Genomic DNA, 25,812 nt, shown 5'->3' on the forward strand with positions numbered 1-25,812 from the left:
GCTTTGCAGGACATCGATGCCTCAGAACTAAGTGATCTCAACACAAAATGATTAGAGTTAGTAAAGCTAAAGACAAAATGCTTTGTGTGCTCAGGTTAAGTGTTACTTAGGGGAATGTATTAATTAGGTTCTCCAGAGAAACAACCAATACGATGCGCGCGCACACACACACACACAATTTTTTCTCAGTATATATCTATAATATTTTTATTTTGAAGTAGTGTCATCTAATTATTTAGAGGCTGAGAAGTCTCACAAAATGTTATCTGAAAGCTGGAGATCCAAGAAAGCCAGGAGTATAGTTTGAAGGCCTGCAAGCTCGGGAGCTGATAATACAGATTCCAGTAAGCATCTGAAGCCATGAGAAACAGGAATGCTGAGGTCAGGAGATCAATATCCTACCTCCAGCTGGCAAGCAGAGTTAATTCAACCTTCCTCTGCCTTTTTGATCTGTTCAGGGCTTCACTGGACTGCCTGGTGCTATGCTCACTAGGGAGACCCATCCAGTTTACTTGGTCTACCAATCTGAATGCTAATCTCCTCTCAAAACTCCCTCAGAGACACACACAACCAGACTTCATGTTTAACTATCTGGATATCCTGTGGCCCAGCCAAATTGATGTGTAAAATTAACCATCACAGCGGGGAGAAAGGGAAACACCAAGGATGAATTTGGTGAAAGAGTTAAAAGTCTTGAGGGATAAATAGTTCTCTAATAGAGAAAGGAGAAGAAGGCATTAACAGTACAGAAAACAATAAGAATATAGAGACATGAGACACAAGAATGGTGAGGGAGATGTGTAGAGTCCAGATGGCTATTAGGTAGGGGTAAAAGGTGCCATGGTGAGCAATAAGGTCAGAGAAGTATGTGATATAATGGAAGGCATCATACTAATCAGTCAGTGCAAGCCTTGTTCTGTGGAACACAAGAAGCCCTCAAACCTCAAAAATACCCTTCCCCTAGTTCTTACACACTACACCAACTGGGGCCTATCGACTATACTCCAAGATATACAGCTAAAAGGAAAAGTCCACATATCCCAAGACACATTCTAGAATGTACACAGAACTTTCATTGGCAAAAGTCCCACATATCTATCAAGAGAAGAATGAATAAATCATATTATATCCATACAATAGACTATTTCCTGGAAATGACAAATGAACAAGGATACTTGCCACCAGGATGAATCTCATAAACCTTATGTTGAACAAAAGACATTTTTATGCAGTTTCGTGTATATAAAGCTCAAGAACAGGAGACCAACGTAGTGACTGAAGTCTGACCCATGGTCACAGGAGTGGAATGTTGACTAACAGATGGAACAAGAGAGCCCTTGAACATAATGCTAAGTGAAATAAATCAGACACACAAGCTCAACTGGTGCATGGCTTCACAGATAAGAGAAAAATAGCGGAGAGGTAAATAGGAAGTAGGGAGAAGTTCAGAAATTACCCCAAATTACATATTCCATTGTTTTAAAAATATCTCAATATATATGCCAATTTGTTTCATTTATACCAATAGTTTATCTTAGTTTGTTGAAAGGAAAGTTTGGGTTATTATGTGTTTCTTTTTTTTTTTCTGAAAAATTTTTTTTGCTTTGAAGATAATGATACACAGTGGAATAACTATGGCTATTAACGTATTATTAGTTTATGAAAATTCATTTTATTTTTTCATAAACTAAAAATACAAAACAGACAGCCCTAAGGGCCGGGAATTTAGCTCAGCGGTTCGGTGGCCTGCTTTGCAAGCGCAAGGACCCAAGTTCAATCCCCGGTACCAAAAACAAAACAAAACAAACAAACAAAAAAAAAAAACAGAGAGCCGTTGAGGGTACTTGAAATGCTCAGTATCTTCATCTGTAGCTGTGTGTGTGCATACACAAAAATTCAACAGCATTCAGATTAGTATACTTCACAGAATTTACATTTGAACTTTAAAATGTAAATAAAACAAAACCAAGAGGTTTTTTAAAGCTGCTGCTCTAAGTAAAATTTTGTAAATCTAGAAATATTATTTGCCAATATGACTCAATTTTCTTCCAAGCAGTCCCTTTCTTTGTGACAGATTCTCCTCTCTCCTAGTAATGTGTACCTTCTATGGGAGTTCACTGTGGCCAAAACACTGCTTGGCTGGTGAGAAGAAGAGGCAGAAACTGAACAGAAAGGCAATAAGGTGAAACCAATTTTAGTAAACCTCACCCAGGACCTCACCTTCTTGGCCTTTTCAGCGACAGGGCTGTGTGTGTAGCACATCCTTCTTTACCGCATATTCCTCTCTTAGCCTGCATTTCTCCTTTATACAGCCTAGAACTATGAATTCAACCCTTCCTAATCATAAGGAACAAAAGCCGAAAACAGAATGCCTCCTCAACCCTGTCTTCCTTTTAGCTTCTTCTATCTCCTTGCTCTTTTAAAGAACTTTGCAAACTCGGGATCTCCACATTCTCCCATGACATTCACTCCTCCAAACAACAGACACTTTTCTTTCTTTACCCTCTATTGCCTCATCTTACTTGGCTTCTCAGTGGGATCTGGCATTGGTGGTGACTTCCTCCAGCCTGAGAATTTCTTATCCTTGATTTTTGTAGGAGCTAACTGTTTTGGTGAGCAGAAATGGTTATCACTTTCACCTCTGTGGAACACTTTGGATGGAAAGAATAACTTGGAAGCCAGAGGTGATTGGAGAAATGGCCAGCTGGACCACCTCCCAGGGCACCAATCCATGGGCCAAACTTCCTGAGAATGAACTGGAACTATGGAGCTGGAGTTTTTTAGAAACCCTGGTGTAACACTTTACATAATTGGCAGGACGTAAATTGGGTCCTTTTCTCACTTGAGTACAAAACACCTTTGAGTAGAAATTAAGAAAAAAAGGCCTTGCCAGCACTTGTCTGTTTCAGCTGCATATTTTTTGGGGTGCCATGTTTGTACACGAGCAGTCAGCTGAGACTCTGGGACCAGACTATGTGGATGTAGTGTTCTTTACCTTAGTGATTCTTTTTTTTTTGGAGGGGGGGTACGGGGGATTGAACTCGGGTCCTTGCGCTTGCAAGGCAGGCCACCGAACCACTGAGCTAAATCCCCAGCCCCTTAGTGATTCATCTTATTGTCTAAATTTAAACGCTTTAGGAGTCTTCCCAAGAAGTCGGTCTACTCAGAAAACCATAAAAGACAACCGAATGGAATTCCAGAAACAGGAAAAATGGGAAATGTTTGTTTTTCTTTTTTCTTTTTCTTTCTTTTTTAAATGAACACTGGAAATGTTCTTTTGGCCATGGAAGTGAATTATAAAAACCTCTCTGAATTCATATTAAGAGAAAAATTTTCTTGCCAGCCCCAGTAAGTAAACACTGAACAAGTACTTAAAGACTACTGTTTGAAGGTGTCACAAATTATGATCCCAAGAATCCTTACCTCTTACCCCATGAAGATGATTTAGATGCAAAAGAATTTGGCAACACAGTGGGAAAAAAATCATACTGAGAACACCAAAGAGAAAGAGGACTTGCTCAACTGAGACTACAAAGGCAGCTATAATTGGTGAAAAAGCTGAAAGAAATCAAGTTTGGGGAAAATAGAGTAGTATTTCTTGACCTTGATTATTCTTGGAAGTCACCTGAGCAGCCCCTAAACATGTTGATATAGATCGGGTTTGAACTGCCAGGCTGAGGGAATTGATCTAGGTATGGACTGGCTAGGGGCCTTTTTCTGGCTCCTCAGCTAATTATAATGTGTATCTAGATGGCAGGTCCAGCAATGGCGCATGGCCCCTTTCCCAAAGAAAATCAAGGGCAGGGATTCTCAAAGTGTATGCCCCAGAGTATCGGCAGCAGGCTGACCTGGGAACTTGTGGGGCCTGCTACTCTATTTCTTTCTGTAAACATCCCTGGAATACAAAGGAAACAACCTGCTTTTGCCCACAAGTCCCTCTTGCTTTCCAGCTCTGAGGCCCTTGTTTATCCTAGTTCCTCTGTTTAGAATGCCTTGGTCTCCCTTTGCATGTATAAATCCTATTGATTTCCCAAGCAAAGCTCAAGGTCCACTTCTTTCCTGTAACCTTGCATCCTATCACCTGGCTGTTACCTTGTCCTTTTCTCCAATCTCACTACACTCTCATGGATACTCCATTCTTTGCACCTGCCATTATAGTTACTTTTACACGTGCTCCAGCTCCTACCCTTTCTGCACTGGCAGATCTCCTGAGCACTTTCTGGAAGGAAGGCAGCATGGTAGCTTAGGAAAAGACAGGTCCTTGAAGCTAGAAAATCTTGTTAACCACAGTGGTTTGGGGACTCTTGTCTCTCCCATCCCAAGAAGCCAACAAAAAGAATTCAGGAAATCATTCTTGAGTAAATGGGAAAGTCATTGCATCTTTCTGAGCCTTATTTCTTCTCCTTATCTAGCTTTCTCTTCATAAAATGGGGAGAATAATAATAATGATAACATACAAGCTTATAGGATTATTTATATTAGTAAGAAGTATTTTGCAAAGAAGAAAGCTCTTAATAAACATTGCTTCAGTATTCTACAACAGACTAACCATATTGCCATCAAGCAAGCCATTCAGGTCCCATATAGCTCTGACCCTCCACACTTCACTAGGTTTACTTTCCTCCCCTCAGTCTCCTTTTCAGAGAGTTTCACTAAGTTGTCTGGGCTGGCCTGGAACTTGCAGTCCTCCTGCCTCAGCTTCCCAAGTGTTGGGATTACGCATCACCATAGGTTTTTCTGTTTTGTCCACTGACAAGTGCACGATTTGTTCTAGATGCTCTGTTGGCTGTCCTCCCTCCTTTAAACTTCTAAATGTCCTTAGGAAAGAGGTATAAACATTATTCTAAATTATAGAAAAGCAAGCCTTCTAACTTGCCTGAATTAGTTCCCAGACTCTGCCACACAGCCTCAGGAAAGAACTGAACGGGTCTAGAAGGAAAGGGTCTGGAAACTGAGCCTTACTGGGTTAATTTGGAGTGATGCTCCCAGCTGGGCAGTCAGGTCGGTTTTCAGGACTTACTGGGACTGTGCTCCTCAGCTGGGCTGAACACAGCCCTGCACCCCAGCCTCCATGGGCCTGGTGGGTGACTGTGAGGATTTGGAATTTCTGGGCCTGAGCTGGCAGCGATCTCCTCAAGCCAGGAGTGGGGCTGCTCTGATGAGTAGATAATTAGGATGCTTCTTTCAGCTGGAGATAAAGTCCAGAGCCTCTCTCCAGCCATTATCCTGCCAACCCTAATAGAGCCAGATTGATGGATACAGCGTGGAGGGAATTTGGAGCATTCTTGTGCACACTATATCACACTCAATAACCGCTGGTGCACAATGTGGGACTTTTATAAGCCATTACAAAATCCATTTTGAAACATCTCTGGGTGCGACAGCCAGCTGCAAAGCATCTGAAGTATCCCTGACATTTGGGCTTTGGTGGAGCTTGTGAGAACACAGGGACTCAGAGCACTTGCGTGCTCACACCGGCCAAGAGAACACCATCGTCAGGGAAGCAGATGGTAGCTTTGCAGCCCACCGTACAGCTTAGACTGTACTCCGGCAAATGCACTAATCCTTCTTGTTAGACAAGAACAGACCCCCCCACAAGTGCTTTCCATATGTCCCATTGTCTTCCCGGCACTTTAATTCTACCTGAAAAGCCCCCGACTCAACAACCTTTATATTAATGCTAAACATATTACATCAGTTCTAACATTGATATGTTTAATATGAATACAATTAAAGTTGCTTCAGCATAATCCTGGTAAGATAAACAGCACTGCTATTATTATAAACATCTCTGCAAGGTCTCTTGTAAAATATTATCAATACTAATAGAAGCCCCCCCCACCCCCAGATACTTTTGGCTAAACAATGCCACTGCCTCCCTCCTAATAACAAATATGTCCAGTGATTTAAACATTGGTGCATCCAATGTAAACACCATTATAGCTAATGTAAAACAGTCACCCAGCCCGGCAAATCTTCAACCTGAAAGCTGCTGAAGAGAAAGAACAGTTTCCTCGGCAAGAATGCATTACAGCCTTCTGGTGCCATTTGCAATAGATTACTTAAACCCATACAGAAATGAAAATTGCAGGCCCACTTTAAGCCAGAAATGACGAAAACGGGGATCATGGGCTCGGGACAGCACAGTACAGAGGTTCGGCCACTGGGTCTGCGTGTCCTGCATGGTTGGAATGCTCCTCTCTGAGTCTTTGTGGCTCTCTCTGACAAAGCAAGTTCTTTTGGTCCTGCTTACATGGTTTTCACACATGTGGGCCTGAAGATGGAGCCTGGTCGGTTCAGAGCAAATGTCACCAGGGCTGAGCTGTCTAAGCACATGCACGTAGGTAGGTTTCTGTCCAGTTGACCTTGCCTGGCAGATTTAGCAAAGAATAATGTGACAGATCCTGCCTCCCACTGTGGAGGTTTTCTTTCTTTTTTGGAGCCTAGGGAAGGCCAGGGATTCTAGGAGGGGACCTAGAAAGTTTGCCAGAATCAAAGCAGGATTCCAGTTTGTTCATCTGATTCTTAGCTTTCCTGGTACCTCTGAAATAAGCAGACAGATCCCCACACCACAAGCCCTGGCCGTATTCACAGCAAGATCTTGTTTTATTCTTACCCGTTTCTTTCTATTTACTACCTTGATTTACTGGTTCCTGATCACTTGTGTGAATCTCTCATTTCTGGAAACTTCTTGGGTGTGGTTCCAATGGTTCCATCCTCATTTTTAAAATTTTCTTTCTAAACTCACCAAGCTTATATCTGCTACGTACCTCAAAGCCAGATGAACCCTGTAAGAACCAGCTCAAACACATACGGTCACCACGTCTCAGAAGGCCCTCCTTGTGACACTGTGAACCAGCAGTTCTGACTTCCTACTTCCCCTCAAGGATCTCCTTAGGGAATTTCCCAAAAGGGTGTCATACCCTTTTGAGGCTGGACTTTCTTACATTTGAGACGATGTCCCCAGAATATAAGGTTGTCCTCTTGTGATTCAGAGAAAGAAAAAAGAAATTTCAAAAATTTTCCTCCCCTTATATTTTTAACCCAAATTAGTCACCTCTTCTTTAAATAATTTTATGAAAAATGTAAATAACATAAATAATCTTTCCATTGGTAATGTAACTTCTATGATTGAGGAAGATTCATTTTCCTGGAGTTACTATGATAGCAAACATCTTGTGTGTACCCTGCAAAAGCATCACCTGCTGGGATGTTTTCCTGGCAATTAGAAATTGGTGACATTCAATTATATTTCCAATTTATTAATGACAGTAGGACAGGAAAATCTTCGTAGTGGGGGCTGAAAATGAGTGAGAACAAACTAAAATGCAAATTCTAGTTTCCTTTGTTACCTGCCTGTGTGGTCTTCTTAGGCAAGGAATTTAATCTGGCTGAAAATGAGTTTCTTCATTTGTACCTTCAATGAGCTCCACCTATCAGAGGCTGCTGGAAACCACCTAGATATTACAAATATAAATTCATGATTTTCATTTATGGCAGCCATGGTTTTCATTTGGGTCCCACAACAAATACCTTCCCCTTAAGCCTCTGGGGGCTCAGAGCCTGGACAGGGTGTTCTCATTTTCCTAGAGTCTGGAGAGATGTAAGGTTAGAATTCTATTCCAGCTAAGCATCATATTATTTATGCCAGACAACTCTTTCCTAATAAAACTCAAAACCACGTAAACACTAGTATAGCTTTCAATTTGTAGTCAGATTAGATGCCAGGAGTATTTGGTTCCATTTTATTTTCTTTTATTTTTTTTAAGTGAAATCTTTACAGTGCATTTGAAAGCAAGCTATTTTCTGCCTCTCTGGATAGTGTAAGTTTTGGAAAGTGAATTTCCTTGGAATGTTTCAACTTTGATCAGGGTGGATGGAAGAAGCAAACAAAACAAAACAAAAAAGCTAGCTGAGGCACATTATAGAATTTCTAGACCTGGATTCATCATCTCATTTTGGAAGTGCCCTATGGAGGGAAATATGCAGAGAGGGAGCCTTGAGTCATCCGAAAAACCATTTTATGCCCTTGGAAAAGCAGGTGTTTATATTCATTTTCTATGAGTATCTTGTTTTAAGTATCGTGGGCTGCAAATTCATATCTAATTCGCTCTGGGAGAAAAGTCCTATTGGGGAGGGAAGCATATTACTCCACCCCACCCTTATGCATATGTCCATGAAGTACAGTAGAGAATTTTTATCACTTCTGTTTCTGTTACCAACAGAAAAGAGCTCCAACCCCACATCCACTGAGTGTCTCTTATTGGACCCCAGGAACCCAGTGATGGATGTCAGGTTTCCTCTCCCTGGGAATCTAGGGACGAATGTCAAGTTTTCTATGCCTGAGGCCCACTGTTGGATAGGTTTGGGAGGATGACCTTGAAGAAGGCTGAGCTGTTCTTCCTCTTTCCTGTGATAAAAATTAGGCCTCAGAGGGCTGCTTAGAGTTGGGAAGTAGTTCTCATTTCTGAAGCTTTGGGGACAATGAAGCTCTGAAGGATCAAGATACAGAGGTTCCTGTCATAGGGAAACCCAAAGCCAAATTGTATGTACAATAGTGTGTTGGTAAATGGTAGGAGTCTGAAAAAGAAACAGTGACACGTGAAGCTGATGGCTCTAGGGAAAGTGGTTGGCAAAAAGGCAGTGTGAGGAAACAGTCCATCTCCTGACCAAGAGCTGGTCTCCAGAAGTCATGAGACACTCTGCAGGGCCTCCCCTTGTGAGCGCAGGGGCCACTCATGCTAGAGCCTGCCACAGTGGATCCACAGCCAGCTCTAGGCTCTCTTCTGGGTTTGCTGTAACTCTCGCCCAGGCCACTTTCTCTTCTCATACCCACTCACTGGCCTTGGTCCAGGCTTTCAATTTCTCCAGCTCCAATGGCGGTCAAGTTGCAAGGTGATGCCAGCCAAGCCCTCCCAAGGAAGCAGCTGGTAGGTCCACCAGCCTCCTGGAAATCTCTGCTTAGAAGCCTCCGAAGCACTTTCAGCTGTGCCCTTCCACTGGGAAGCTTCCGCTAATTCCAGCAGAGTTTGGTTCCTTCTACTTCCTATCATATTGGGTACCCCTCTGTGGCATTTAATAGTTTGTGCTGTGTTTCATCTGTCTGGATCATCTCCACATGACTGTGAGGACCTGGAGACAAAGTACAAGAGAAGGAGCCAGTAAGGACCTAGTGAATCCTTCTGAAGTGGAAGGCATGCACTGCTTAGGACTCTGGATAGAAGAAAGCAGGCATCTTACATTCACAAATAAGTACATGCCAGTATGCAAACTCAGCAAAGCTGTGACATTAGGGAACCTCTAGTTATTTTTCTGTGACAAGGAGGCTCACAAAAAAGTGACCTGCTTCCCTTCCATGTCCTCTATCCTTTCCCAATGCCACAGGGGCATACAAACCCAGATAATCCTACTGGCAACTGTAGGCAGGGGTGTGATACAAAGAGGGCTGGGTCCAGGGCAATGCAGGGCCTCTCTGATCTCACACTCATTACTGCCTAGGCACCTGTGTATTCCTGTAGACTCTGAGAAGACTGGACATCTCCCAGCTGGTGCAGTGACAAAGCCACTTGGAAGGGCTCATCCAGCGACAACACACAATCCCAACCAATATGAAGAGTCACCCTTTCCCCCCATGAGGAAGTCAGTGTTGGTTAATTTGCTAAAATTCCCAAGGGAACAGGCTGTAAGATTGGTAGGGAGCAGCCTTAATGGCAGTGCTTGCCACCTTGCTAGGCCCAGAAGTGGAACACACTGGGAGAGGGAAAGCAGAAATCTTAAACTGAGTCTGGGAGACCACCCAGAGAAGTCATCTGGAGAGACTCAGTGGTTCTGTTATTGGTAGCTCCTTCTAAAGGTGGTTTGCCAATTAAATGTCACTGGGGTTTGGGTTGCTCGCCTCTCCCTGTGGAGTTGGATTTTAGGTTCTTCTCATCTTGAACAAAGAGTTGAACAAAACAAGCAAAAAGCAGTGGTAAAGTTTATTTGAAAAAGTAAAAGTGAAGAGAGGGGTGAAAACTGGCTCTGTAGAGTGAACTTGAGCCAAGTAAAATGAGAAAAAGTAATAAAAAGACACTTGAGAAAGCAGGACAGACTACCATGAGGAAAGTGAGGATAGCAAGCACAGGGTAGGCTCTGTGTCTTTTATGTAGTCCAAATCTCAAGGAAACCAGTGAAAACTTCTACGCCCGGGTCCTGAGAGGCAGCGCTGTGACCCTGCATCTCAGGCTCACCTCAGATCTAGGTCATCCTGTTGGAAACATTCTCCAGGTCTCAGGCAAAGTCCAGGTGCAGGCCTTTGGGAACTGTTCTGCCCATGTGTCCGGGATCTTATTATCAATTAGGTCACTCCTAATTCCCAAGCTTTGCCATGTCCTAATCACCTATCTCAATTCCTCTTGAACTCGGCACCAACCAGAAAAGACAGAAATCAGCTACTGCAAAGCAGAAATTTGCGAAGAGGTTGCTCTCCTAGTTTTGTCCCCCCTTAGTACTGTCCCCCTATGTGTGGTGTGACTGGTGGTGCCATATCTGCCATATCTATTTATAACAGTCTGAGGTGTGGGGCTAGAGAAAAGATTGACAAGAGCCAGGATGTCATAGAATGATTTTTTACTAGGAAGGTTGAGTTCACACTATGGGAGGGAAATAAATACATTTGTTCCTAACAAACATCAAACAGCATTTTGTGTATGCTAAACTTTCTCAAATGCTTTACAGATATTGACTCATTTGATCTTGTCAACAGAGAAAATTATAACAAATTTAGTTTAAAGATCTTAATTGTCTTCATCTGTGATTCTAGAGTTAAGCAACACTCCATTCCATACAATAAATGTTACAATGAACTAAGCAGAAGAGGCTGTTTTTTGGTTTTTAATTTCATTTTTATCAGTACATGTTTGCAATACATAATGTCTACATTGCTTGTGGAGTTGGGACATGTACATAACAAATCTTAATTCTTTTCTTCATCCCCTTTCCCTCCTCCATCTCTTAATCCCTTTACCATTTGAGAAAGATCTATTTTCCTACTTCCTAATATCTATCTTTTATTTTGCTCTTTATTTATATTTTGGGTTTCTCATATAAGAGAAACCATGTGATAGTTAAGCTTTATTTCTGATTTATTTCACTTAACATTATGATTTCAAAGTGCATCTGAGAGTTTGGTTTTATAGACAGAGAAGGGTTTAGAAAAAGCAGAAACAAAGAAAAAAAGATGCCAATTAGTTATTTCAAAGTTACTTTCCTTGTAAGGTGGGGCCAGGGAGGCAGAACAATAGAAATATAACCAATTGGTGAACATCGGGTTACTTCAGGTTACTGTTTTTATAAGGATTAAAGGACAAGGAACTTCAGTATCATGGAGATTGAAATTGACTTGTTTGGGAAACTTGGTATTATCTCTGCCTCCTGATTTCTCTGAAGGTCAGATAGCAATTATTTTCAGTTTGATGATGTGGGACTCCATTTTGAGTGAGTCCATTTTGATTTTTAGTATGTTATCGTGGAGCCCAATGCAGAGGCTTAATCCAAACAGTAACCTCCTATTTTTTTTTTTAATTTAAGAGTCTTCAAAATATCCCTGTGGGATAGAAACTGAGGCACAGAACATAAGGGCCCACTGAGCTTGTAAGTGGCAGAGTCAGGATCTGGAACCAGGAAATATGCCCCCAAATTCATTTCAGTCCATCACTACACCGTGCTTCCTCATATATACAGTAGACACATGCATAATTTTGTTTTGTTTTTGTTTTTTTGAGACAGGGTCTCACTATGTAGTTGAGACTGCCCTGGAACTCACTATGTTGCCCAGGCTGGACTTGAACTCACAGGGATCTCAGCTTCCCAAGTGCTGGGATTATAGGCATACACCACCATGCCCGGCCACATGCATAATTTTTAAAGGGAGTTTCGTCTACTATTTTCTGAGTTCCTCTACAGTAAGGCTTGTTAAAAAGTCTGAACCAAATAAGGCTTGATGTTTGGTATTTATACAGGTCAAATGCTTGTTTTCCCTCTTTGTTGTGCAAAGTTGGTTGGCCTATTTTTGGGTGTCATCATTTTTATTATAGTGTCTTCATGTTCAGGTCTTTACTGTTAACTTTCAAAAATTGGCAGCCTGGTAATTCATCTGCTTACCATTCACTCCAAATACTAGATCAGTTGTGAATAGTATTTGTTTTAGTTTATTTGAGTTTCTATAGCAAAAGATCATAGAACTAGTAGCGTAGAAACAATAGAAATTTATTTCTAATAATTCTGAACACTTGGAAGTCAAGATTAAGACACCAGCCAATTTGATGTCTGCTGAGAGCCCACTTTCTGGTTTATAGATGGCATCTTCTTGCTGAGTATTCATGTGTGAAAGGGGTACAGCATCTCACTGGGATCTCCTGCAAAGACATTAATCCCCCTCTTAACACTAATCCCACTCTTGAGGATTGTACCCTCATGTCCTAATCTCTTCCCAAAGGTCCTACCTCTTCACACTATCACAATGAGGGTTAGAATTGCGACATATAAATCTGGGACCAATAAACATTGAGCCCCTTTTAATATCTCTAAAATCTTTTTTCTTCGAATGCTTAGAGAAAATATCTAGTGCTCACTACACACTAATATGAAATGGCTTTTATTTTTGTGCACTCATAACCTTGAAATTTTATGTTTTCTTCTAGGCATGACCCTCCGTGCTCTCTGGCTGCCTGCCTCTGACTTGTGTGTGCTGTGGGTGTGGTGGAGCGATGTGACCATTGCCTCTGTGCAGCCACAACCTCTGTGGGCTGTGGCCAAACAGCTGTGGAAGCCTGGAACTACAACATGCAGAACAAGAGGTGGATGGTGAGCCAAGGGGAGTGAGAACAAGTGGGACTCCGGGGGCCACCCCGGGACCTGTCTCCTGCCACCTCTGATCATGATTAACTTCTGACTGTGACAGCTGCTGCTTCATCTTGGCCATTTACACCCCAGGAAAGTTCCTCTTTTGGCTAAGTTTCTCCTGGAACCATGCAGTGGAGAAGATTCTGGAAAATCTAGTTTCAGCTTCCCTACTCTGGCACAGCAGAATGAAACCCTCACATTTTAAAAAGACATTTCTGTCAGCCACATTGGGCACTGCTGCTTTGGAATGAGGTGAGTCCCAAGTAAATAATCATACTTCTACTTATTGAACATGGTGTGGGAGTAAGGGTGCCTGGATGGGTGCTTTTATGATATCTTCTTCAGCTAAGATAACTTAATGTTTGATGGGTACATCCCCACACCTCCACCCTGATACTGGATCATAATGCTTTATACCCACTAGCTAGAATGCTCTTTTCCCTGGAAAATGATGGAATGAGTATTGTGGGTGCCTGCCTGAGCATTAATGAGAATTTTTTCTTAGTCGTCTGAGTCTTGAATCAATCTTTAATAAGTTACCCATACATGTGTCTTCCTAACAAACTATATGGCAGCTCACATTTGGCCATGAACGTTGACTTAATTAAGTAGAACAGAGAGATGCTTGCCAAATAGGTAATTCTGTGTTATAATTATGAATACAGTATCAACCAACCTGGGCTTATTCTAGTACTTTTCAATGCTTCTACAATAGATGGATCTCTGTGTTGGGAGAATAAAAAGCACCAATCGTCACAGACCTTAAAACCAGGTGCCTTTTCATGCTGACCATGCTAAGAGACTACTGGCATTAGAGATCTCAGCCAACAAGAATGGCTTCCAGGATGTCCCTTGGAGGGCTCAGTGTGTATCTTCTCAGTGTGAGACCCATATGTGATTCCCACTGGTGCAGAAATGATCTGACTCAAACCACTTTACCTGGCGCCAGAGCAATACCTGTTCCCTTCTCACATTAGTTAGGACCCACCACACCTGTAGTGAGGCCAGAGCTGTGGGCAGAGAGAGGCTGTATACTACACTCAGCTGTCCTGATAATTATTTTCCTGATAAGGACCTCTTAATTATTAAAATTAGAGTGTTTTTAAAGACTGAAGAAGCCAAAAGGCTTATGATCAGGAATGCCTGGGAAAGTTATGGGACCCATATGAGATTTCCCTCCATAGAGTAGAGAAAGCAAGTATCAGTGAGGCCCTGTTAATGGAGATGAGAAAGAATAATTTTTTTTTTGTTTGTATCCTCTGGAATCTGTTCATCAAGTAGAATAAATTTCCTCTATTGCTTTGTTCACTTACCCAAGGTGAGGGGAGCACTACATTGGATGCTCATCTGGGAAGATGATTTGAACTCTCTGAGCTGTAATTTCTCTGAAACTATCAGTGGATACTTCACCAGAACTTATGGGTATTACATATATGTAATTTTTTGTTTGTTTGAGACAAGGTAATGCTATGTAGTCCAGGCCTTGAAGTTTGAGGCCCAGGCTGACCTCAAACTCGTGATCATCCTGTATCAATCTCCTAAGTGCTGGGATTAGAGGCATGTGCGACAATGTCTGGCTGACTCCTGAGTTGTTGTTTTTTATTTTTTTTCTTTTTATTGAGTTTATTGGTACAATCTAGGTATACACTACACTTACATTCATTATTGGGATCCTGTACCTTTACATAATAGGTCTTGATTCTCATTTTTTCCCCCTTGTCCCTGCCCTCCCTTCACCCCCTCTCCCCCCATTTACAAACACTTTATTTCCACTTCTCAAATTTTTTTCCTCTCCCTTATTACCTTTCCCCCACCCTTCCCACTTTCCCTACACCTTTAGCCCTTTACTTCCTATTTCACATTATTAATTATCTCATTAGGAGCCTGTGTACTATTATAATTTTTCACACCAGAGAAACTATTCGGTATTTCAGTTAAAGAAATCTCTGTATGTACATTAAAAATAGGGAATCCTAAAATAAAACTAAAAAGGAAAGTAAAAGAGAAAAGGCAATGATGTAAGATTAAAATAATCCTTAATGCTGGAGATGAAATGGTCCCTTAACATATTTAAATTGCTTCTTGCTCTTGTAGTCTTATCTTATTCTTTTTTTTTTCATTATTTAGAGAATACTTTATTAGTTTCTGTAATCAAACCTACCTGACTTCTGAGTTTTAAATGAGACCATATCAAGTACTTGGTTGGTTCTCATAAAGATGAGGAACCTGAGCAGTGATCTCACCTTACATGGGCGAATGGCTCCCCAGCTTAGGCAAAATGACTTACTGATCTGAAGGACAAGAGCCAGGAAAAAGAAATTCTGTTTGGTCATCAGTGCTTGTTACTTTGATTAAACAGCAATAAACAGTTTAGGTGCATATTAAAACAATTATCTGGTTCCTATTTTTTCATAGCAATACCTTCTTATTAGGGTCTGCATTTAAATAAAGAAGTCAAGAACTTTGATGGAAGATGGTGGGAGGTGAGATCCTTTGGGGAAGGTCCATATGGTCCAGGACAGAAAGATGGCTCACTGGGGCAGGATGCTAAGGCAGCGAGAGACAGCCTCTCCCATGAGCTGGGCTTGGGAATGCAGGAGTAGCGGAGTAGCAATGAGCATGGGCTTTGAAATTCAACTCTTGTTCATATCCCAGCTATTACAGTGATTCTGAGCTCAGAACCTAACATTTTGCTGTTTCACTTTCTCAGCCACGTAGGGCTAGAGTGAGGATGGAACGGGACAGTGCCCATGACATGTAGTTGGTCATGGTTCTCCTCTTTCTCCATCTGCACTTCTCTGTCTTCTAAATTTTCTGTAATGCTTCCCTTTGCTTTCCAGAATCATAGCTCTCCCCAAAGCTCCCTCTTCTAACTTTCTCCTAACTGAGCTCCCCCTTATCTTGATATCCATGCTCACTTTGTCTATACCTACCTTGGCCCCCTCTTGGGTTGACCTCCTTGGTTTTCTTCTGCAACTTCTTGCTCCCTTTCATCTCATTCCTCCTCTCTGGTCTTTTTACCACTTTATTTTCTGTGCTTCTCGTCATCTGTTTTTACCTCTCTCTCTTCTTTATCTTCTGCCTCTCCCCTTCTCTGTTTCCTTAAATCACTCTGCACATTTTGACAGAGCTGCTTCTTGGGCAGACACTTTCCCTCCATCCTCTTTGGCCATGTGCCTGCACCTCCAGGGCGACACCAGGCCAATTAACAGTGGGAGAGTCAGAGGAGGAAGATCCAGGCCTAGTGTCTGCTAACTCTACACACAGCAGAATCATCTTGGGAATTCCATGAGTCTGTTCCTCTGTGCCCATTTTCACCAGAGCGTGACCTGAATATTGGGGAAGATGACTTGTATCTCTGACACTCCATTAATGGACACACAGACAAAAATAAAACACAAGTCCTAAAAACAAAACAGAGATTCAACCTCTCCATCCCCTAGGCTAGGAAAAAATGATCTTGCCATTTTGGATTCTCTTCCTCCCTCTTCTTTCTGCCTCCTGGGCTCATCTGATGTTTTCTTGGAAGAGAGAAGGGCTCTTTGTTGAGCATGAGCCAGGAGATAGGTCATTTATACAAGTTAGTGACCAGGACTAATGCTTCATTATCCATTATTTTTTTAGATACTTGTCATAGAAGCATTGCAAACATGGGTTGCAATTCATTTCATCTTGTGTAGCTGTAGAGATGAATGAAGTCTTCCATGTTCCCCATCTGTGAAGGTGAGAGTCGGGTATTGTGAGGACTCAAACTGATGTTGTAGGATGAAAGTTGGGCACACAGGAGAGCTTCAGAAACACCAGTTTCCTTTCCTTTAAGTTGTAGAAATAATGAGGAATTACAACCAGAGAGCTCACAGCATGAGTGTAGGAAGGGCTTCTCACTTAATGCAGGAATATCCTTCTGTGGGTGGCCATGTTCAGTGTACTGACTCATTTCTCCATGACTTGGCCTCCTGACTCCTTACTTTCCTCTCATCTGAAAGGCGGCATGATGCAATGGGAAGGGAGATAGAACTGCACGGGGAGAGTCACATGTGACCCTGGCTAAGTCATTTCTGTTTCTCAATATTTTCATCAGTGTGCAGGCAATATTAATGAGATAAGCAAAGTACCGAGAGTACACTTGGCCCAAAGTGACTTGCTAATTTTTTGCTTTCCTGATCACAGTGTTCTGGATATGGATGATTTACTCAAAAATGGTTTGGAGTTTAAATGGGCACTTCCAGGAAGCTTGCGTTGGGCCCCACTATTTGGTCCCCTCATTCTGGGTACGCTACTCTAATAACACAAGTTCTCTCTTCTCAGATTCTAATCTGCTCACCTCAGAAAACAATGTTCCAAGTGTAGTTTGTATCCAACATTTTCAGTTTTCATGAAGCAGCTGGGGGAATGATGGGAGAATTCACCAGGGTTTGTATAACAACTAAGATTCCAAGGCAAGCTGCTAGGTCATATAGAATGATCAGTATGTAACAGAAAATTCAAAACCATAAATGAAATGAAGATAGGAACAGCCAAGGGCCACATGATCATCCTTTTCTACATTTTCCTTTCATACTAATTTGTATTTGCAGATTTATTTGGCCCTGTCCATGTTTGCAGATGGTAGCAGCTACCATAGATCCCCCCGCCCCTGGAACTGGAAGTTTAACTCAGGACCTTGTGATTGTCAGGCACCACACCACTGAGCTAAATCCGTGGCCCTTACCACAGGTTTAAAGAAGAAAAGTCTAAAGAAAAATGTTGTTTTGACTATCCATTGATTTTACTGCTTCATGAGGCCCAGAAAAAAACGTTACTGATTCAACTCTGAATATCTTGGCCTCTGCAAGTAATGCTGGTTCTCTGGGAAAAAAAAATCAGATTAAATCAAGCACCGTGGAGATATCTCTACTATGGGAATGAGTGAGTGCTACATGACAATGCTTTTCCCCCCCTTGAGCACCACTGGTTGATGGGTAATTAATGTGTCCTTTTGATTTGGGTTTTGTACATTTTAGGTTTGAGAGTTCTATTGTTGCTATCAAGAGGATGTTGGAAAGCACCATGTGAAAAGGTATAGAAAAGTTGTAAGAGAAAGGACAGTACTTTGATTTGCAGTCTAGCGTAGACGACGGAATGAATGGATCTGGTTTCAAATATTGGTTCCACAAAACTATTATCTACGGCATTTGAGGCGAGTTGACAAACTTCTCTAAATCTCAGCTTCTGCAGCTAAAAATGAGGAAAATCATACCTGCCTCAAAGTATTGTTGGTCAGATTAAATAATATATTGCTATAAGTGAATCAAAATGCATAAAAATAATAAATATCAGGTATGGTAAGTATAAATCCCTGAGGTAGTCAACAACTCTCCTATGCCATCTAAATAACTGACTGTATCACATACTTCCACTCCCAAAGGTAGGCTATTCCTAACTTATATTTGGACCACAGTTGCAGTGTCCAGAGAAGCAAGGGTTAATAGTCAGCAAGAATAAGACCTCTAATTTGCATTCTCTTGCTCCAAATTCATATATATTCATATATATTATAATTCATATATATTTACGAATTAAGAATCAGCATAGGTGACTAATGTATATTAAGACCTTGAACGCTATTTGAATTAGTGCTCTATATTTCCCAGGGGGATATTTATTCAACAAGTATTTATTGAGCTGCTCCCTTTCAGATAGTAACAACAATCCATTAATTTCCATAGCTCATAAGAGTTCACAGAGTAAACTCTGTGACACAGAGTACGTGTACCCACGATCCTATTAAAATCTCATAGCAATGTAAGGAATTAGATAACTGTTATCACCACTTTAGAGTTGAGGAAATTGGGGTTGAGGGATGAGAACCCACTTTTCCAGGGTAGTCCATCTGGTAAACAAAACAAAACAAAACAAAACAGCTGTAAAATCAATCCTTCCTCCGTAGTGAAGAAGAACAAGTGTGCCTGTTTACCTTGTGAAAGCAAGACTACTCGACTGGTTAACTCAATTGTGTTAACTACTTTTTAGTGATGCTCTACACTGGCACATCATAGATCATGAGGAGACTTTACAAAATGCCTCTTTGTACTATTTTATTTATTTTTTTCTCTGGTAGGGTTGAACTTCATGCCTTATGTATACTGTTGTGCTCTTAGTTGAGACTCACGAAAACCCATATGGGATAAGAAGAGGAAACCGTAACTACAAAGAAACAAGATAGAATGAATGGAACATCTCCTGTCTAGTAGACCTTTGTCCTACCAACCTGACTTGGATTTCACACAAGGTTGAGTCACAGGCAAAGGCCATAGGGTGATACTTTACAGGTGCATGTAACAGGGAAGAAAGAGTGAGGGAAAACAGGGAAATGAGGCTGATAAGAAGGAAAAGCAAATATAAAATGCTAATTTACATCACTGGCACAGCTTCTCAAGAAAACATAATACCTGCTCATGTGGAAAATCTCAGAAAGACCTATGAAACCACTATGAATAATCAAGTTTTTTCCCCCATCTCCTGATTCTAATGAAGAACAGAGTCTATTTCAAGAGCATTCACTTCTCCACATTTTGATGTGTCATTTACTCTAGAGACAATCACTGGAGAAGGCGTGACTCTACATAGTTTGGGTTAAGATTAGGGCACTGTTGCTTTTAGTTAATAAGCATCATATAAACCATGCTGAGGCCTTGCCTTTGCTGTGGGTAGAACACCTGACAGTGTTAAGGGATGGAACGACTTGTGGTGGTAGCCAGGGAGGCTCTGTGACCACAAGCCTGAGGTGAGCTGTGGTTGGGGACAGGCAGGACTGAGCAGATTTGGGCCGGGTCACATAATAGGTCTAAAACTGTCTCATTGCACTGAGTCTCATTGTACCTAGTCCTTAGACATAGGTGTTACTCTCCCCAACTTTTCATGTGGGATTCATTGGAATGAAAAGGGGAGAATGTTCAGGTTTACCTGCTTGCAAAGTTTGTTCTCTTTCCATCTTGTCTTATGAAGTATTATAGGCCATGTCTTATTATTTTTATTACTATGGCTTTACAGAAGGAAATTGTACAAATTAAGCATAGTTAATCAAAATACCAAATTTATAGAAAACTAGAGTAGTCCAACATACTGTTTTGTTTAAGCAGAAGGAGAATCTCTGGGATTCCAGCTTTCCCCTGAGTTTGGTGGGACTTGGTGTTACATGTGGCTTAGCCCTTGCTGAAAGGGTCCCATGTGCCTTTGCTCTCAGCACCATGGACATGGGCTAAGCCTGAGGTTGTTGATTCCTCTCCCCCATTTACTTCTCTCAGTGCTCTTCAGTCCAAAGATCACTGATGTCTTCCACTTGGGATTCCTCTTATTATTCACCTCCCAGATTCCAGAATCATCATTCAGAGCTGCTAATCTGGTTAAATTGGTGTTTTATGAAAAATATTTTCTTTTTTACTTAATTCTAAGATTTATTTTAAAATGCAAAGATCTAGATAAGTTGAAACACCTTTGAAAAAAGAGGATCAAAGTTGAAGTCTTATTTAATTTCAAGAATTAATACAGTTATAATCAAGATTATATCATATTACATCAGAATGAATGTAGAGGACAATGGAATAGGCTAAAGACCCCAGTCTACATGGTTGATTGATTTCAACAAAAGGGTAGAGACAATTCAAGAGGAAGAGGATGAGCTTCATAAAGGGCATTAGAACAACTGAGAAACCACATTGAAAAAAATCCTTGATGCTACTTCACAGAACAAATATTAAGTTGAAATGGATCATAAACTTAAACATAAGATCTAAAACTGTCTTTTAAGACATATATATGTGAATTATATATAAATATACATGAATTATGTATTTAGTATTATGAGATTTATTGTGAAGAATTAGTTCACGTGATTGTTATAGAGGTGGAGTAGTCTGCTCTGCTGTCTTCAAGCTGGAGATCTAAGAAAACTGGTGGTTCAGTTCAAGTTTAAAGGCCTGAGAATCAAAGGAGCTGATAGTGTAAATCTCGGTCCAAGGGCAGGAGGAGACTGACTGACGTCTCAGCTCAAGGAGTCCAGTGAATTTTACCTTTTCTTCCTTTTGTTCTGCTTGGATGCTCAGTGGATTGGGTGGTGCCCACCCACATTGAGAAGGGCCATCTACTTTACTGAGTGCATAGCTTCACATGTCAGTCTCATCTGGAAAAACCTTCACAGATGCACCTGGGAATAATGTTTAGCCAGATGTGAGGATAATCCATGATCCAGTCAAGTTCTCATATACAATTAACCATCACATTCAGAATATTGTTGTGTGTCTTCTACTTCCCTCCCTCTCTGCCTCCTCCTTCTTACTTCTTCCCTCTTTATTTCTCCTCTTTATTTTTTCTTCCTTCCTATATTACATTACAAATCAATATAGTAAGAAGACAAAGAGCTCCAATTTAAAAAAAATTTGCAAAAGATTTTAACAGACATTTTACATGAGAAGATGCAGGAATGACAACTAAGCAAGTAATAAAATTAATTGTCAGAGAAATTCAAATGAAAACTTCAATAGGACACCACTACACATCTGCTGCAAGAACAAAAATAAAAGATCATAAAGTAGTAGGTGTTAGTAAGGTTTTGAAATAATTGGAATTCCATACATTGCTGGAAAGAATGTAAAATGGTAAAATAAAAAGGAACATTTTTTTAGCATTTAAAAAAAATAAATTTAGACATATACTTACCATGTAACTCATCAGTTTGACTCCTAAGTATTTACTCAAGAGAAATAAAAACATATTTTTGTTTTAGACTTCTAAGTGAATGTTCAAAGCAATTTTATTCACAAGACAGCCAGAATGGAAACTATACAAATGCCAATCAACGGGTGAATTAATAAACAGTTGTGGTATATTCACACAATGAGATTTGACTCAGCCTAAAAAGAAACAAACTACTAACAGAAGCAAGAATGCAGATGAATCTAAAAAATCTTATGCTGAGTTGAAAAGAAAACCTGACAATTAGAGCATAGGCTGCATCTGTGACTCCATTTACCTCACACTCTAGAGCTGAAAAGGTACGTCTATAGAGACAGAAAGCAGACAGCAGTTACCTGGGGCTAGGACCGGAGTGGGAGTGGACTACAAAATGAAGTAAAAGAACATTCTGTGTTAATCAAAATGCTGTTCATCTTGATTGGGGTTGTGGCTACACGGGTGTGAGCATATTTTTAAAAATTATCAAACTACACATAAAAGGATGCACTTAATTTTATTGTGTGTAAAAAGATGATTTAAAAAAGTGAAGCTCAACATCCCTACACTAGTAAAAGCTTCATGGGATCCAATAGGGAAAACTCCAGACTAAGTAATGTCTGAGCCACTGAAACAGTCTCCTACTCTAAGTGGACCTCTGTATTACCCTTTGCTAATAGTGTGCAGACTTGAAATCACCTAGATCTATCATGAGGTATCCCAGAGCCTCCTGGAAAGACTGCACTGTCATGAAGAAGAGAATAAGTTTCCCAGGGTTGTTTTGAACTGTCGTTATCCTCTGCCACAGAGCCTGCCAGGGAGATGGGGCTGAAACACAGCGTGTGGAAGTATAAGGGACTACTCTTGAATCCTATAGGAGAAAAAGGCATTGTGCATTGGTGCTCATGTCTTTTTCTTCTTACGAAGGCTGGTGGAGGAAGTTAGGAACAGACCAATGCAGGGTAGACATGATGGCTTGAGAGTGGAAGAAAGAGTGACCATCCTGTCGCTGCAGGTGTGGGCATGGTAGAAGCTGTTTCAGATGCCTGAGTCCAGGCACCAGAATAGGCAAAGAGGCAAATAGCAGACTACAGGCCACTTATTGGGCTTCCTAGGCAGGTGGGTAGGAATTGGAGGAAGATTGAGGTTAAGGGCAGAACCAGAAAAATGAGGATTAGCAATGGTTATCATGATGGAATCAGAGTTCCTCATTGACTATGCCTTCTAGAATCCACAGTAGGGGCAACCCAAGATTGTTAAGAGCTGGTTAACAAGCTTGTGTGTGTAATCCATAAACCTTAAGCACTTTAAAAATACTGGATGATAATTTAACTAATTGATGTGCTCTTTGACTTTACATCAACAAGCAGTTGCTTTAAACTCACAGGTCATCCATACTGTGGGTCACACACTGCTACGGTCCAGTCCCTAGTGAAAAAGTCCATTATATTTAGTGAGTACTAGAGATGCTGGTAGCAGTTTCATCTTTATTTCATGGCTCTTTCTTTTTATAGTAGCCAATATTGATACAAATTTACAAAAGTATCTAACCAAGAAAGCTTTAAAAATGGGTCATGTACTATATATAGCTCACGAAGCACTGCCACAGAATGGAGGCCGAGAGAAGACAGCCCACAGTGCAAACACAACCCATCTGTTTTGTGAGCTAAAAATGCTTTCTATGATTTTAAGCCAGTTTTTTTAAAAGTCAAAAGAAGAATAATATTTCATGAGATGTGAAAATCATATGAAATTCAAATTGCAGAGTCTACTAATACAGTTTTTTGGGAGACATGCCCATGTTCCTTTATTTATGTATCAGTGATAGTGTTTTCACACTACAGCTACTGTGTCCACAAAACCCCAAATATTTACTGTTTGGCCCCTTACGGAAAAAAGCTGCCCATCTTGCTTAACAAATAGTTGCCATGCATTTTGTCTCCTAATAATCCACCATGATTTGAAAGTCAACCAAATTAAAGTGTTTCTGTAGGAATTCTGTCTGAGCTCTGGCCAATCCCACTAGGTCTGTCCTCAGTGGGGCCGCTGCTGTCAAGCTTGAGGCTTTCCCGGGTTGCCCGGTGACCCAGGCACGTGGCTTGGCTCACCCCACCTCCCAAGGGAAAGCGCCTGCTGCCTTTGTTGTTCTGGGCATTCCCATTCATGTCTTCACCAGGCCTGACCCTGCCTGGCTTGTAAAATCTGATGGGATCCCTGCCCAAGGAGGGATGGCTGCAGGCAGGTGGAAGTGTCACTCAAAAGAGGTGGAGGGCAGGCTGCAGCGGGATGGGCGGCACCTGGCTCCCGCTCTTGGGCTGGCGCTTAGCTCCTAGCACCCGGAAATCAGACTCACACATGGCTCAAAACAGCTCTTGACAGGGAGAGATGGATGGTTAGGGCTTCTTCAGAGTCTGGTGTTTCCCTTGGAAGGGGTTCCCAGCGGAGGGGTTAGGCCTGGAGTAAGAGACTCGATGGGAGCAAGAGCAAGAGCTGAGCTGTGCAGTCTCTACACGTGAGCCCCTTGAGAGGAGGATGCAGTGATACCAGAGCTGGACTTGTGATCTTGGGTGCTTGTCTGACCTTTGGTCCAGGAATAGAGCCTGCGCTTGAAACCAGAATGACATGGCAGTTAACCAGCTGGTCATCTGGGGCAGTTCTTATCACGTGGTAGGGTCTCCTCCATGAAGTGTCTAACCCCTGGGGCAGGTGGCAGGGTCACGCTGCATAGAGCAAAGAAGTATTTTGTCAGTGGCCAAGCCTGGTGCCAAGGAAAGAGGTGCTACAGGGCGTCTTTCGGAAGCAGGGCTTTGCTGCCCTTTAGAGACAAGGGATAGTCAGGATGAGCCAGTAAAGCCCTACATATTTACTTGTGTGGTGAGATTTTGTTTTTTTCTCAGTAGAAGTTTTGGTTGTAAAGGAATCACAGAAGCCCTCCAGCTGTACCATTCCACCACAACAGCTGCTTCTGGGACTCAGCCTCCTTTGTGCAACATTCCTGCCATATTGTTTGTCAGACTCTGTTTACATACTTCCAGGGACGGGGAACTCACTCCTCACTAAGGAAGTCCCTTTTGTCTTGGCATAGCTGAGGTCTTTGAAAAGTTATTGGGCTGAAACCCACTTGTTGGGCTTTTATTTATCTGTCTTATTTGTGTCCATTCAGAAAAAAATGTAGGCCCATTATAAGTGAACATCAGTGACAATTTTTATGAAAAATAAATATGAAGTTCAAAAAATGTTCAGTGGAAAGAATGCTTTTGTTTTACACTTTTTTTTTTGCGGCTCTCTTATTCCTAGCTTAATAGATGACAGTTGGTTTCCCGTATAGACATAGAATGGGGAAGAAGGGGATATTTTAATAGCCTTTTAGGGTAATTATGAATATGTCATGTACCTTTACAAAACCACTGTATACCTATGAGGAAGTTTTTAAAAGTAACACTTAATATTGTTATGAGAATTATTTTTTTATTATTATTATTATTTTGGTACCAGGGATCAAACATGGGACCTTGTGCTTGTGAGGCAGGTGGCAGAACCACTGAACTAAATCCTCAGCCCCTATTATGAGAATTATTTTGATTTCCCAGACCCTGGAGAAATGGTCTCAAGGAGCTTCAGAGTCTGCAGCTACTTTTGTGAGAACTGCTGCCTTAAACTTTGATTCTTACAGCCTTGGACCTGCCCTAGGAGTTCACTTCTCAGAAATGGATGCGAAACTCTTCCTTCATCTGCCCCCACACTGACCCCCAAACTTCTTTTCTTAGCCCTATTTATCATTATAGATAGATTTAAAGACAAAAAATGTGATTCTCAGTTTAGTATATTTTTCTCTGGCCCAAGGATTGGATGAGCACCCCCAAACTGATCATAATTTAATTTTCTTGGAGTTAGTCTTTTGTCTTTCAGTATCTTATAACCATGAACACCTGCGAAGAACAAATTATTATTATTATTATTAATATTATTATTATTATTATTATTTTCCAGTACCAGGGATCAAACTCAGAACCTTGCGCTTGCCAGGCAGGCATGGCTCTACTGAGCTACACCCCCGGCCCTGAGAAGAACAAATTAATACCTATGGAAAATAACAATATAACTGCTTAGAAGATGGCACAGACCTGACAAAATAAAATTCTGTCTGCAGTTGTAAATGGTAGAGTACATCTGAAACATAGCAGGGTTTCCTGGCAATTCAAGATAAACTTTGACACTAAG

Source organism: Fukomys damarensis, unplaced genomic scaffold, assembly GCF_012274545.1.
Source record: "Fukomys damarensis isolate Sample0158 unplaced genomic scaffold, DMR_v1.0_HiC HiC_scaffold_36, whole genome shotgun sequence".
In the NCBI taxonomy this organism is placed as follows: domain Eukaryota; kingdom Metazoa; phylum Chordata; class Mammalia; order Rodentia; family Bathyergidae; genus Fukomys; species Fukomys damarensis.